Source organism: Lissotriton helveticus, chromosome 11 (assembly GCF_964261635.1).
Source record: "Lissotriton helveticus chromosome 11, aLisHel1.1, whole genome shotgun sequence".
NCBI classification, from domain to species: domain Eukaryota; kingdom Metazoa; phylum Chordata; class Amphibia; order Caudata; family Salamandridae; genus Lissotriton; species Lissotriton helveticus.
Window position 1 is genome coordinate 540,813,182 of NC_136072.1, and position 13,885 is coordinate 540,827,066.

Sequence of the window (13,885 nt, forward strand, 5' to 3'; positions counted from 1 at the left end):
TTTCTGCATTTTACTTAAGGATAATCCTGCTTCTTTTGTTTGTTGGAATTTCCCACACACCAGGATTCTCAACTCATCTTCCAACCTCTCCAGATTCTGTGTGTGTGACATCATCAGACATTGCCAAGGAGCAGAAATAGAAACATAACAAACAGATGGTTGCTGATAGTGTCATAAGGGCTCCATTAGTGCTGCCTAGGAAACTGAGGCTGAGGGTTCTAGATCTCTGGCGCAGTGGTCACTTTCCTTGGAGACTTGGAAGGAGGCAGTTGGAGCTGTGTTAGCTTGTGAGAGCTGCAATTTCTTTAAACACTGACATTTATTAGTGAGCTTGAATACTACTACAACTGGTAAGGTCATTTATGTGTTAGAATGCTTGACTGAGGGTCTTATTTAGAAGTTTGTGGATGGGATACTCAGTCAAAATGTGACAGATACTTCTTCCCCTATGTTACAAGTGCTTTAGATTATAATACACTTGGAATTTGATAGATGGGATATCTGTGATGTTTTGAATCTAAAACATTATGTTAATATTAAACTTAAATAGAATATAGACATTGTGCTACCTCCAAAGGCCTGTGTATTTTCAGAATCCATGCGCACTTACATAAATACACACGCATACTGGGGACAAATGATGAAACTTTATGTTAAAGTTCAGGGACTAGTGTTTATGCATTAGGGGAATAGATGTGAGGTAATGAGGTTTTAGGTTAGAGGTTTAGGGGATAATAGTTAAGATTTTGAGGTACAGATTTAAGTGTTAAGGGTTTTGGGTATAATGTTAAGGAGTGAAAAGATTAGGAGTTAGGGTTATGACGGTTATAGGTGCTAGGATTTAACATTGTGAGACATACGGTAATAGGATTGACACATTTGGGTGTAGGGTTAATGGATTAGGGGAATAGAGATTAACACATTGAGTATTAGGTATAGGGCTTAAGGGTATGAGTTAAGTATTTCAGGAATCTTTTTAAGGTTATCGTGAAGAGGGTTAAAATTGTGGGTTTAGGGTTAAAGAAACCCTGCTGTTACATTTCTTTAATAATATAGAGGAACATGTTTTACATATGAGGTATGCTAATGAGTATTTCTACAAACGATATTAATCTGTATGAAAAATATGCAGGTTTACTTTTCATAGTAACATTGTACTCAATTTATTTCAATGGAACACACATGACTTTCCAGGCATCTATTTCTCAGTAAACAATATGAATTATCTAGGTACACAAACACATACACTCAAACACGCACCTCTTGAGTATGTAGTTTGATTGTTATCTATAATAATTCCTATGACAATCATAGATGTCTCTCCGATCCTCTTCTTTTTTAGCTTTAAACTAATTAGAACATAGAATTTTGTTCACTAAGCACCAGTTTAGATGATTTCTCATTTCAAAAAAAGTATATTATTTATGTTTGCATGTTTAATTTTTTTGTGATTGGTTGTGTTTGCTTGTGTATTTTCAAAACATCTATAAAGGTGGTAATTGAGCTTGAAGTGTTTTAATTGTTAGGGGCTGAAGTCTGTACATATTACGACATACCTAATTTATGCAATTCTTTCATTGTTAAACATTTCCTTAGTGGTTCAGAGTTGATGTTCTGAAGTGAAAACTACTTTTGTTGATTTATTGTCCTCAAAATGTTACAGGCATCTCTAGTTTTTGCTTAGCTATTTTGTTTTCTTGTAAGTTGTGTTTGCTGCTGCACTGTTGGGCTGGTATTGTTGTTATTAAACTCTGCTCTTCCTTCTGTCTGTTCATGTGAGTCTTGTGTTTGAGGGCTGTCAAGCTGTACACCTGTGTTATGAACTTGGGTATTGGTAAGGTATAGGAGAAAAACGTACAGGCTCTGGGGAAAAGAAGAAGGATTATTTGTGTTCTGTTCAAACACTATTTACCATCTAGAGATATCTAATATATGTTGACATTAAGGCTGGGCTTGTCGACCTATCAAATAGAACAAGCATTTGCAATGCAATAGGTCTCGCATTAGGAAAGTTTGAGCTATTGGTATTGTAAATGATTTTTTTTTAATGTTTTGTTTTTGAAAATAGCGAAATTAATAGCTTTCTCATTTACAATGCCAATAGTTATAACTTTCGCAAATGTGACACCTATAGCATTTGTAATGCAATATGTGTTGTATTTACGTGACTTACATGTATTGATATTACAAATAACAATTGCTTTTAATTTTTTTTCAATAATGAATACTTAAATGAAAGTTATTGTACCTTATAATGGCAATAGCTTAAAGTTTTGTAAATAACTTTTGTGAAGATTATGTTCAGTGCATTTTATTGTAACAAATATCCAAGAACAGAAGTGAAATATTAACATCTTTTTGTTACAATTGTAATAAAGCTTGAAACATTGAGCGAACATATTTGAACCAGGTGTTGTTGAATGGTTGCACAGATTGATGCTATGGTGGCGCTAAGTGATGTTGTGATGGCGAACGAGTGATGCTGTGGCGTTCAGTGATGCTGTGGGAGCACATAGTGATATTGTGGTGCCCCTGAGTGATGCTGTATGCTATGCTATGTTTTGTTTTGCTATCCAATGTTTTGTTTTGTTATGCTATGCTATGTTTTGCTATCCTATGCTTTGATTTGTTATGCTATGCTATGCTGTGTTTTTTTATGCTATGCTATGTTTTGTTATGCTATGCTATGTTTTGCTATGCAATGCTTTGTTATGCTATGCTATGTTTTGTTATGCTATACTATGCTATGTTGTGTTTTATTACGCTATGCTTTGTTTTGCTATGCTATGTTTCATTATACTATGCTATGCTATGTTTTTTGTGTTTGGTAAGCTATGTTTTGCTATGCTATTATATGTTTTGTTTTGCTATGCTATGTTTTGTTGTGTTTTTCTATGTTTTGTTATGCTATGTGTTGTTGTGTTTTGTTATGCTATGTTTTGTTATGTTATGCTATGTTTTGTTATGCTATGCTATGTTTTGTTTTGCTATCCTATGCTTTGTTTTGTTATGCTATGCTATGTTTAGTTTTGCTATCCTATGCTTTGTTTTGTTATGCTATGCTATGTTTAGTTTTGCTATCCTATGCTTTGTTTTGTTATGCTATGCTATGTTTTGTTATGCTATGCTATGTTTTGTTGTGTTTTATTATACTATGCTTTGTTTTGCAATGCTATGTTTTGTTATGCTATGCTATGTTGTGTTTTGTTATGCTATGCTATGTTTTGTTGCGTTTTGTTATGTTATGCTATGTTTTGCTATGCTTTGCAATGTTATATATTGTTATGTATGCTATGTTTTGTGGTGTTTTGTTATGCTATAGTATGTTTTGATGTGTTTTGCTATGTTTTGTTCTGCTATGTTGTGTTGTGTTTTGTTATGCTATGCTATGTTTTGTTATACTATGCTATGTTTTGTTGTGTTTTGCTATGCTATGTTTTGTTATGATATGCTATGTCTTGTTGTGCTTTACTATGCTATGTTTTGTTTTGCTATCCTATGATTTGTTTTGTTATGCTATGCTATGTTTTGCTATCCTATGCTTTTTTTTATGATGCTATGCTATGCTGTGTTTTGTTATGCTATGCTATGTTTTTGTTATGCTGTGCTGGTGAGGGTGTGTGAGTGTGTGTGAAGGTGAGTGAGGGTGAGGGGGTGTGATGGTGAGGGTGTGTGAGGGTGTGTGAGGGTGAGGGGGTGTGAGGGTGAGGGTGTATGAGGGTGATGGGGTGTGAGGGTGAGGGGGTGAGAGTGAGGGGGTATGAGGGTGAGGGGGTGATGTTGTGTGAGGGTGAGGGTGTGAGGGTGAGTGAGGGTGTGTGAGGGTGAGAGGGGGTGAGGTGGTGTGAGGATATGTGAGGGTGAGGGGGTGAGGGGGTGAGGGTGAGGGTGTGAGGGTGAGTGAGGGTGTGTGAGGGTAAGTGAGGGTGTATGAGAGTGTGTGCGGGTGTGTGAGGGTGAGGGTGCATTAGGGTGAGAGTGTGTGAGGGTGAGGGGGTGTGAGGGGGTGTGAGGGTGAGGGGTTGTGAGGGGGTGTGGGGTGTGAAGGTGAGGGGGTGTGAGGGTGTAAGGAGGTGTGAGGATGAGGGGTGTGAGGGGGAGTGAGGGTGAGGGGGTGTGAGGGTGAGGAGGTGTGAGGGTGAGGGAGGGTGAGGGTGACACGGGTGAGGGTGTGTGAGGGAGAGGGGGTGTGAGGGTAAGGGTGTGTGAGGGTGTGTGAGGGTGAGGATTAGTGAGGGTGAGAGGGAGTGTGAGGGTGTGTGAGGGTGGGGGTGTGAGCGGTGTGAGGGTGTGAGGGGGTATGATGGTGAGCAGGTGAGAGGGTGTGTGAGGGTGAGAGGGTGTGTGAGGGTGAGAGGGTGAGTGAGGGTGTTTGAGGGTGAGGGTCTGGGGGTGTGAGGGTGGGGGTGTGTGAGGGTGAGGGGGTATGAGGGTGAGAGGGTGTGTGAGGGTGAGTGAAGGTGAGGGTGTGTGAGGGTGAGGGTGTGTGAGGGGGTGTGAGGGTGTGTGAGGGTGACAGGGGTGAGGGGGTGTGAGAGTGAGAGGGTGTGTGAGGGTGTGTGAGGGTGTGAGGGTGAGGGTGTGTGAGGGTGAGGGGTGTGAGGGTGAGAGGGTGTTTGAGGGTGAGAGAGTGTGTGAGGGTGAGAGGGTGAGTGAGGATGTTTGAGGGTGAGGGTGTGGGGGTGTGAGGGTGAGGGGGTGTGAGGGTGAGAGGGTGTGTGAGAAGGTGTGTGAGGGTGTGTGAGGGTGAGGGTGTGTGATGGTGAGGGGGTATGAGGGTGAGGATGTGAGGGAGGGTGAGGGGATTTGAGGGTGAGGGGATGTTAGGGTGAGGGGGTGTGAGGGTGAGAGGGTGCGTGAAGGTGAGAGGGTGTGTGAGGGTGAGAGGGTGTATGAGGGTGAGGGTGTGTGAGGGTCAGGGTGTGTGAGGGTGAGGATGAGGGGGTGTGAGGGTGAGGGTGTGTGAGATTGAGGGGGTGTGAGGGTGAGGAGGGGTGTGAGGGTGAGGTGGTGAGGGGGTGAGGGTGAGGGGGTGTGAGGGCGAGGGGGTGTGAGGGTGAGGGTTTGTGGTGGTGTGAGTGGGTGAGGGTGAGTGAGGGTGAGAGGGTTGTGGGGGTGAGGGGGTGAGGGTGAGTCAGGGTGAGTGAGGGTGTGTGAGGGAAGGGTGAGGGTGAGTGACGGTGTGTGAGGGTGAGAGGGTGTGAGGGTGTTTGAGGGTGTGAGGGGTGAGGAGGTGTGTGAGGGTGAGGGTGTGAGGGTGAGGGGGTGTGAGGGTGAGAGGGTGTGGGGTTTGAGGGGGTGAGGGTGAGTGAAGGTGGGAGGGTTGAGACAGTGAGGGGGTGAGGGTATGAGGGTGAGTGAGGGTGTGTGAGGGTGGGTCAGGGTGAGTGACAGTGTGTGAGGGTGTGTGAGGGTGAGGTGTGTGAGGGTGAGAGTGTGTGAGGGTGAGGGGGTGTGAGGGTGAGGATGAGGGGGTGTGAGGGTGAGCGGGTGAGGGTGTGAGGGTGAGGGTGTGTGAGGGTGAGGGTGTGTGAGGGTGAGAGGGTGTGAGGGTGAGGGGTGTGAGGGTGTGAGGGTGAGGGTGTGTGAGTGAGGGTGTGTGAGGGTGAGGGTGTGTGAGGGTGAGAGGGTGTGAGGGTGAGGGGGTGTGAGGGTGAGGGTGTGTGAGTGAGGGTGTGTGAGGGTGATGGGGTCTGAGGGTGAGGGGGTGAGAGTGAGGGGGTGTGAGGGTGAGGGGGTGAGGTTGTGTGAGGGTGAGGTTGTGAGGGTGAGTGAGGGTGTGTGGGGGTGAGAGGGGTGAGGTGATGTGAGGATGTGTGAGGGTGAGGGGGTATGAGGGTGAGAGGGTGTGTGAGGGTGAGTGAAGGTGAGGGTGTGTGAGGGTGAGGGTGTGTGAGGGTGAGGGGTGTGAGGGTGTGTGAGAGTGAGGGGGTGTGGGGGTAAGGGAGGGTAAGGGTGACAGGGGTGAGGGGGTGTGAGAGTGAGAGGGGGTGTGAGGGTGTGTGAGGGTGTGAGGAGGAGGGGGTGTGAGGGTGAGGGGTGTGAGGGTGAGAGGGTGTGTGAGGGTGAGAGGGTGTGTGAGAGTGAAAGGGTGAGTGAGGATGTTTGAGGGTGAGGGTGTGGGGGTGTGAGGTGAGGGGGTATGAGGGTGAGGGGGTATGAGGGTGAGAGGGTATGTGAGGGTGAGAGGGTGTGTGAGGGTGTGTGAGGGTGAGGGGGTTTGAGGGGGTGTGAGGGTCAGGGGGTATGAGGGTGAGGATGTGAGGGAGGATGAGGGGATGTGAGGGTGAGGGGATGTTAGGGTGAGGGTGTGTGAGGGTGAGAGGGTGTGTGAGGGTGAGAGGGTGTGTGAGGGTGAGGGTGTGTGAGGGTGAGGGTGTGTGAGGGTGAGGATGAGGGGGTGTGAGGGTGAGAGGGTGTGAGATTGAGGGGGTGTGAGGGTGAGGAGGGGTGTGAGGGTGAAGGGGTGAAGGGGTGAGGGTGAGGGGGTGTGAGGGTGAGGGGGTGTGGTGGTGTGAGGGGGTGAGGGTGAGTGATGGTGAGAGAGTTGTGAGGATGAGGGTGTGAGGGTGCGTCAGGGTGAGTCAGGGTGTGTGAGGGAAGGGTGAGGGTGAGTGACGGTCTGTGAGGGTGAGAGGGTGTGAGGGTGTTTGAGGGTGTGAGGGGTGAGGAGGTGTGTGAGGGTGTGAGGGTGAGGGGGTGTGAGGGTGAGAGGGTGTGGGGGTTTGAGGGAGTGAGGGTGAGTGAAGGTGAGAGGGTTGAGACGGTGAGGGGGTGAGGGTATGAGGGTGAGTGAGGGTGGGTCAGGGTGAGTGACAGTGTGTGAGGGTGTGTGAGGGTGAGGGTGTGTGAGAGTGTATGAGGGTGAGGGGGTGTGAGGGTGAGGATGAGGGGGTGTGAGGGTGAGTGGGTGAGGGTGAGGGGGTGTGAGGGTTTGAGGGTAAGGGGGTGTGAGTGTGTGAGGGTGAGGGGGTGTGAGGGTTAGGGGGTGTGAGGGTGAGGGGGTGTGAGGGTGTGGGAGGGTATGGGTGATGGGGTGAGGGGGTGTGGGGGTGAGGGTGTGTAAGGGTGTGTGAGGGTGAGAGGGTGTTTGAGGGGGTGTGTGAGGGTGAGGGTGTGAGGGGGTGTGAGGGTAAGTGTGTATGAGAGTGAGGGTGTGAGGATGAGGGTGTGTGAGGGTGAGAGGGTGTGTGAGGGTAAGATGGTGTGTGAGGGTGAGAGGGTTTGTGAGGGTCATAGGGTGTGTGAGGGTGAGAGGGTGAATGGGGGTGTGTGAGGGTGAGGGTTTGGGGGTGTGAGGGTGAGGGGGTGTGAGGGGATGTGGGGGTGAGTGGGTGTGTGAGGGTGAGAGGGTGTGTGAGGGTGATAGGGTGTGTGAGGGTGAGTGAAGGTGAGGGTGTGTGAGGGAGAGGGTGTGTGAGGGTGAGGGTGTGTGAAGGGGTGAAAGGGTGAGGGTGTGTGAGGGTGAGGGTGAGGGTGTGTGGGGGTGTGAGGGGGTGAGTGAGGGTGAGAGGGTTGTGAGGGTGAGGGGGGTGAGGGGGTGAGGGTATGATGGTGAGTGAGCATGAATGAGGGCGAGGGAGTGTGAGGGTGAGTGTGTGAGGGAGTGGGGGTGTGAGGGTGAGGGTGTGTGAGGGTGAAAGGGTGTGTGAGGGTGAGAGGGAGTGTGAGGGTGAGAGGGTGAGTGAGGTTTTGTGAGGGTGAGGGTGTGGGGGTGTGAGGGTGAGGGGGTATGAGGGTGAGAGGGTGTGTGAGGGTGAGAGGGTGAGTGAGAAGGAGGGTGTGAGGGGTGAGGGTGAGTGAGGGTGAGAGGGTGTGAGGGTGAGGGGGTGAGGGTATGAGGGTGTGTGAGGGTGAAGGGTGTGAGGGTGAGGGGGTGTGAGGGTGAGGGGGTGTGAGGGTGTGAGGGTGTGTGAGGGTGAGAGGGTGATTGAGGCTGTGTGAGGGTGATGGTGTGGGGGTGTCAGGGTGAGGGTGTGTGAGGGTGAGGGGTGTGTGAGGGTGAGAGAGTGAGTGAGGGTGAGGGTGTGTGAGGGTGAGGGGGGTGAAGGTGAGGGGATGTGAGGGTGAGGGGGTGTACGGGTGAGAGGGTGTGTGAGGGTGAGAGGGTGTGTGAGGGTGAGAGGGTGTGTGGGGGCGAGAGAGTGTGTGAGGGTGAGGGTGTGTGAGGGTGAGGGTGTGTGAGGGTGAGGTTGAGGGGTGTGAGGTTGAGGGGGTGTGTGGGTGAGGGGGTGAGGGTGAGGGGGTGTGAGGGTGAGGGTGAGGGAGTGTGAGGGTGAGGGTGTGTGGGGGTGTGAGGAGGTGTGTGAGGGTGAGGGTATCAGGGTAAGGGGGTGAGAGGGTGTGAGGGTGAGGGGTGTGTGAGGGTGAGGGTGTGTGAGTGAGGTTGTGTGAGGGTGAGGGTTTGTGAGGGTGAGGGGGTGTGAGGGTGTGAGGGTGTTTGAGGGTGTGAGGGTGAGTGAGGGTGTGTGAGGGTGAGGGTGTGTGAGGGTGAGTGAGGGGGTGTGAGGGTCAGAGGGTGAAGGGATGTGAGGGTGAGTGAGGGTGTGTGAGGGTGAGTGAGGGTGTGTGAGGGTGTGTTAGGGTGGGAGGGTGTGTGAGGGTGAAAGGGTGAGTGAGGGTGAGGGTGAGGGTGTGAGGGTGTGTGAGGGTAAGGGTGTGTGAGGGCGAGGGTGAGGGTGTGTGAGGGTGAGGGTGTGAGGGAGGGTGAGGGGATGTGAGGGTGAGGAGATGTGAGTGTGAGGGTGAGTGAGGGTGAGGGTGTGTGAGGGGGAGCGTGTGTGAGGGTGAGGGGATGTGAGGGTGAGGTTGTGTGAGGGTGAGGATGAGGGGGTGTGGGGGTGAGGGGGTGTGAGAGTGAGGGGGTGTGAGAGTGAGGAGGTATGTGAGGGTTAGGGGGTGAGGGTGAGGGGGTGTGAGGGTGTGTTGGGGGTGTGAGCGGGTGAACGAGAGTGAGGTTGAGAGGGTTGTGAGGGTGAGGGAGGTGAGGGTGTGAGGGTGAGTGAGGGTTTATGAGGATGAGTCACGGTGAGGGGGTGTGAGGGTGAGAGGGTGCGTGACGGTGAGAGGGTGTGTGAGGGTGAGAGGGTGTGTGAGGGTGAGGGTGTTTGAGGGTGAGGATGAGGGGGTGTGAGGGTGAGCGGTTGTGAGCTTGAGGAGGTGTGAGGTTGAGGAGGGGTGTGAGAGTGATGGGGAGAGGGGGTGAGGGTGAGGGGGTTTGAGGGTGAGGGTGTGTGAGGGTGAGGGTGTGTGGTGGTGTGAGGGGGTGAGGGTGAGTGAGGGTGAGAGAGTTGTGAGGGTGAGGGTGTGAGGGTGAGTCAGTGTGAGTGAGGGTGTGTGAGGGAAGGGTGAGGGTGAGTGACAGTGTGTGAGGGTGAGAGGGTGTGAGGGTGTTTGAGGGTGTGAGGGGGTGAGGAGGTGGGTGAGGGTGTGAGGGCGAGGGGGTGTGAGGGTGAGGGTGTGTCGGGGTTTGAGGGGGTGAGGGTGAGTGAAGGTGAGAGGGTTGAGACGGTGATGGGGTGAGGGTATGAGGGTGAGTGAGGGTGAGTGAGGGTGTGTGAGGGTGGGTCAGGGTGAGTGACAGTGTGTTAGGGTGTGTGAGGGTGAGGGTGTGTGAGGGTTAGAGTGTGTGAGGGTGAGGGTGTATGAGGGTGAGGATGAGGGGGTGTGAGGGTGAGGGGGTGTGAGGGGGTGAGGGTGAGGGGGTGTGAGTGTGTGAGGATGAGGGTGTGTGAGGGTGAGAGGGTGTGAGATTGAGGGGGTGTTTGGATGAGGAGGGGTGTGAGGGTGAAGGGGTGAAGGGGTGAAGGGGTGAGGGGGTGTGAGGGTGAGGGGGTGTGGTGGGGTGAGGGGGTGAGGGTGAGTGATGGTGAGAGAGTTGTGAGGATGAGGGTGTGAGGGTGAGTCAGGGTGAGTGAGGGTGTGTGAGGAAAGGGTGAGGGTGAGTGACGGTGTGTGAGGGTGAGAGGGTGTGAGGGTGTTTGAGGGTGTGAGGGGGTGAGGATGTGTGTGAGGGTGTGAGGGTGAGGGGGTGTGAGGGTGAGAGGGTGTGGGGGTTTGACGGGGTTAGGGTGAGTGAAGGTGAGAGGGTTGAGACGGTGAGGGGGTAAGGGTATGAGGGTGAGTGAGGGTGGGTCAGGGTGAGTGACAGTGTGTGAGGGTGTGTGCGGGTGAGGGTGTGTGAGGGTGAGAGTGTATGAGGGTGAGGGGGTGTGAGGGTGAGGATGAGGGGGTGTGAGGGTGAGTGGGTGAGGGGGTGAGGGGGTGTGAGGGTGTGAGGGTAAGGGGGTGTGAGAGTGTGAGGGTGAGGGTGTGTGAGGGTTAGGGGTGCGAGGGTGAGGGGGTGTGAGGGTGTGGGAGGGTAAGGGTGATGGGGTGAGGGGGTGTGGGGGTGAGGGTGTGTAAGGGGGTGTGAGGGTGAGAGGGTGTTTGAGGGGGTGTGTGAGGGTGAGGGTGTGAGGGGGTGTGAGGGTGAGTGTGTATGAGAGTGAGGGTGTGAGGATGAGGGTGTGTGAGGGTGAGAGGGTGTGTGAGGGTAAGATGGTGTGTGAGGGTGAGAGGGTTTGTGAGGGTCATAGGGTGTGTGAGGGTGAGAAGGTGAATGGGGGTGTGTGAGGGTGAGGGTTTGGGGGTGTGAGGGTGAGGGGGTGTGAGGGGATGTGGGGGTGAGTGGGTGTGTGAGGATGAGAGGGTGTGTGAGGGTGATAAAGTGTGTGAGGGTGAGTGAGTGTGAGGGTGTGTGAGGGAGAGGGTGTGTGAGGGTGAGGGTGTGTGAAGGGGTGAAAGGGTGAGGGTGTGTGAGGGTGAGGGTGAGGGTGTGTGGGGGTGTGAGGGGGTGAGTGAGGGTGAGAGGGTTGTGAGGGTGAGGGTATGATGGTGAGTGAGCATGAGTGAGGGCGAGGGAGTGTGAGGGTGAGCGTGTGAGGGAGTGGGGGTGTGAGGGTGAGGGTGTGTGAGGGTGAAAGGGTGTGTGAGGGTGAGAGGGTGTGTGAGAGTGAGAGGGTGAGTGAGGTTTTGTGAGGGTGTGGGGGTGTGAGGGTGAGGGTGAGGGGGTATGAGGGTGAGAGGGTATGTGAGGGTGAGAGGGTGAGTGAGGAGGAGGGTGTGAGGGGTGAGTGAGGGTGAGAGGGTGTGAGGGTGAGGGGGTGAGGGTATGAGGGTGTGTGAGGGTGTGTGAGGGTGAAGGGGTGTGAGGGTGAGGGGGTGTGAGGGTGAGGGGGGGTGAGGGTGAGAGGGTGTGTGAGGGTGAGAGGGTGATTGAGGCTGTGTGAGGGTGATGGTGTGGGGGTGTCAGGGTGAGGGTGTGTGAGGGTGAGGGGTGTGTGAGGGTGAGATAGTGAGTGAGGGTGAGGGTGTGTGAGGGTGAGGGGGGTGAAGGTGAGGGGATGTGAGGGTGAGGGGGTGTACGGGTGAGAGGATGTGTGAGGGTGAGAGGGTGTGTGAGGGTGGGAGGGTGTGTGGGGGGCGAGAGAGTGTGTGAGGGTGAGGGTGTGTGAGGGTGAGGGTGTGTGAGGATGAGGATGAGGGGTGTGAGGTTGAGGGTGTGTGTGGGTGAGGGGGTGAGGGTGAGGGGGTGTGAGGGTGAGGGAGTGTGAGGGTGTGGGGGGGTGTGAGGAGGTGTGTGAGGGTGAGGGTATCAGGGTAAGGGGGTGAGAGGGTGTGGGGGTGAGGGGGGTTTGAGGGTGAGGGTGTGTGAGTGAGCTTGTGTAAGGGTGAGGGTTTGTGAGGGTGAGGGGGTGTGAGGGTGTGAGGGTGTTTGAGGGTGTGAGGGTGAGTGAGGGTGTGTGAGGGTGAGGGTGTGTGAGGGTGAGTGAGGGGGTGTGAGGGTGAGTGAGGGTGTGTGAGGGTGAGTGAGGGTGTGTGAGGGTGTGTTAGGGTGGGAGGGTATGTGAGGGTGAAAGGGTGAGTGAGGGTGAGGGTGTGAGGGTGTGTGTGGGTAAGGGTGTGTGAGGGCGAGGGTGAGGGTGTGTGAGGGTGAGGGTGTGAGGGAGGGTGAGGGGATGTGAGGGTGAGGAGATGTGAGTGTGAGGGTGAGTGAGGGTGAGGGTGTGTGAGGGGGAGCGTGTGTGAGGGTGAGGGTATGTGAGGGTGAGGGTGTGTGAGGGTGAGGATGAGGGGGTGTGGGGGTGAGGGGGTGTGAGAGTGAGGGTGTGTGAGAGTGAGGAGGTATGTGAGGGTTAGGGGGTGAGGGTGAGGGGGTGTGAGGGTGTGTTGGGGGTGTGAGCGGGTGAACGTGAGTGAGGTTGAGAGGGTTGTGAGGGTGAGGGAGGTGAGGGTGTGAGGGTGAGTGAGGGTGTGTGAGGATGATTGAGGGTGAGGGTGTGTGAGGGTGAGAGGGTGCGTGACGGTGAAAGGGTGTGTGAGGGTGAGAGGGTGTGTGAGGGTGAGGGTGTGTGAGGGTGAGGATGAGGGGGTGTGAGGGTGAGCGGTTGTGAGCTTGAGGAGGTGTGAGGTTGAGGAGGGGTGTGAGGGTGATGGGGAGAGGGGGTGAGGGTGAGGGGGTTTGAGGGTGAGGGTGTGTGAGGGTGAGGGTGTGTGGTGGTGTGAGGGGGTGAGGGTGAGTGAGGGTGAGAGGGTTGTGAGGGTGAGGGTGTGAGGGTGAGTCAGTGTGAGTGAGGGTGTGTGAGGGAAGGGTGAGGGTGAGTGACAGTGTGTGAGGGTGAGAGGGTGTGAGGGTGTTTGAGGGTGTGAGGGGGTGAGGAGGTGTGTGAGGGTGAGGGTGTGAGGGCGAGGGGGTGTGAGGGTGTGTCGGGGTTTGAGGGGGTGAGGGTGAGTGAAGGTGAGAGGGTTGAGACGGTGAGGGGGTGAGGGTATGAGGGTGAGTGAGGGTGAGTGAGGGTGTGTGAGGGTGGGTCAGGGTGAGTGACAGTGTGTCAGGGTGTGTGAGGGTGAGGGTGTGTGAGGGTTAGAGTGTGTGAGGGTGAGGGTGTATGAGGGTGAGGATGAGGGGGTGTGAGGGTGAGCGGGTGAGGGTGTGAGGGTGAGGGGTGTGAGGGTGTGAGGGTGAGGGGGTGTGAGTGTGTGAGGGTGAGGGGGTGTGAGGGTGATGGGGTGAGGGTGAGGGGGTGTGGGGGTGAGGGTGTGTAAGGATGTGTGAGGGTGAGAGGGTGTTTGAGGGTGTGTGTGAGGGTGAGGGTGTGAGGGGGTGTGAGGGTGAGTGTGTATGAGAGTGAGGGTGTGAGGATGAGGGGGTGTGAGGGTGAGAGGGTGTGTGAGGGTAAGATGGTGTGTGAGGGTGAGAGGGTGTGTGAGGGTCATAGGGTGTGTGAGGTGAGAGGGTGAGTGGGGGTGTGTGAGGGTGATGATTTGGGGGTGTGAGGGTGAGGGAGTGTGAGGGGATGTGGGGGTGAGTGGGTGTGTGAGGGTAAGAGGGTGTGTGAGGGTGATAGGGTGTGTGAGGGTGAGTGAAGATGAGGGTGTGTGAGGGAGAGGGGGTGTGAGGGTGAGGGTGAGGGGGTGTGAGGGTGAGGGTGTGTAAGGGTGAGGGGGGGTGGGGGTGTGAAGGGGTGAGTGAGGGTGAGAGGGTTGTGAGGGTGAGGGGGTGAGGGTGTGAGGGGGTGAGGGTATGATGGTGAGTGAGCATGAGTGAGGGTGTATGAGGGTGAGGGAGTGTGAGGGTGAGCGTGTGAGGGAGTGGGGGTGTGAGGGTGAGGGGGTGTGAGGGTGAAAGGGTGTGTGAGGGTGGGAGGGTGTGTGAGGGTGAGAGGGTTAGTGAGGTTGTGTGAGGGTGAGGGTGTGGGGGTGTGAGGGTGAGGGTGAGGGGGTGTGAGGGTGAGGGGTGAGAGGGTGTGTGAGGGTGAGATGGTGATTGAGGGTGAGAGGGTGGGTGAGGGTGTGAGGGGGTGAGGGGTTGTGAGGGTGAGAGGGTGTGTGAGGGTGAGAGGGT

The 13,885-nt window shown here is 54.2% G+C and overlaps 1 protein-coding gene across 1 annotated transcript in view; it reads left to right on the forward strand.

The window, feature by feature from the left end:
* Positions 1-247: 247 nt before the first annotated feature.
* LOC144790650 (uncharacterized) overlaps positions 248-13,885 on the forward strand; it is a 161,267-nt gene continuing 147,629 nt past the window's right edge. Inside the window, exon 1 of the mRNA XM_078665379.1 lies at positions 248-350. The gene's annotated coding sequence lies outside the window, so the exon portion shown is untranslated. The remainder of the gene's footprint in view (positions 351-13,885) is intronic.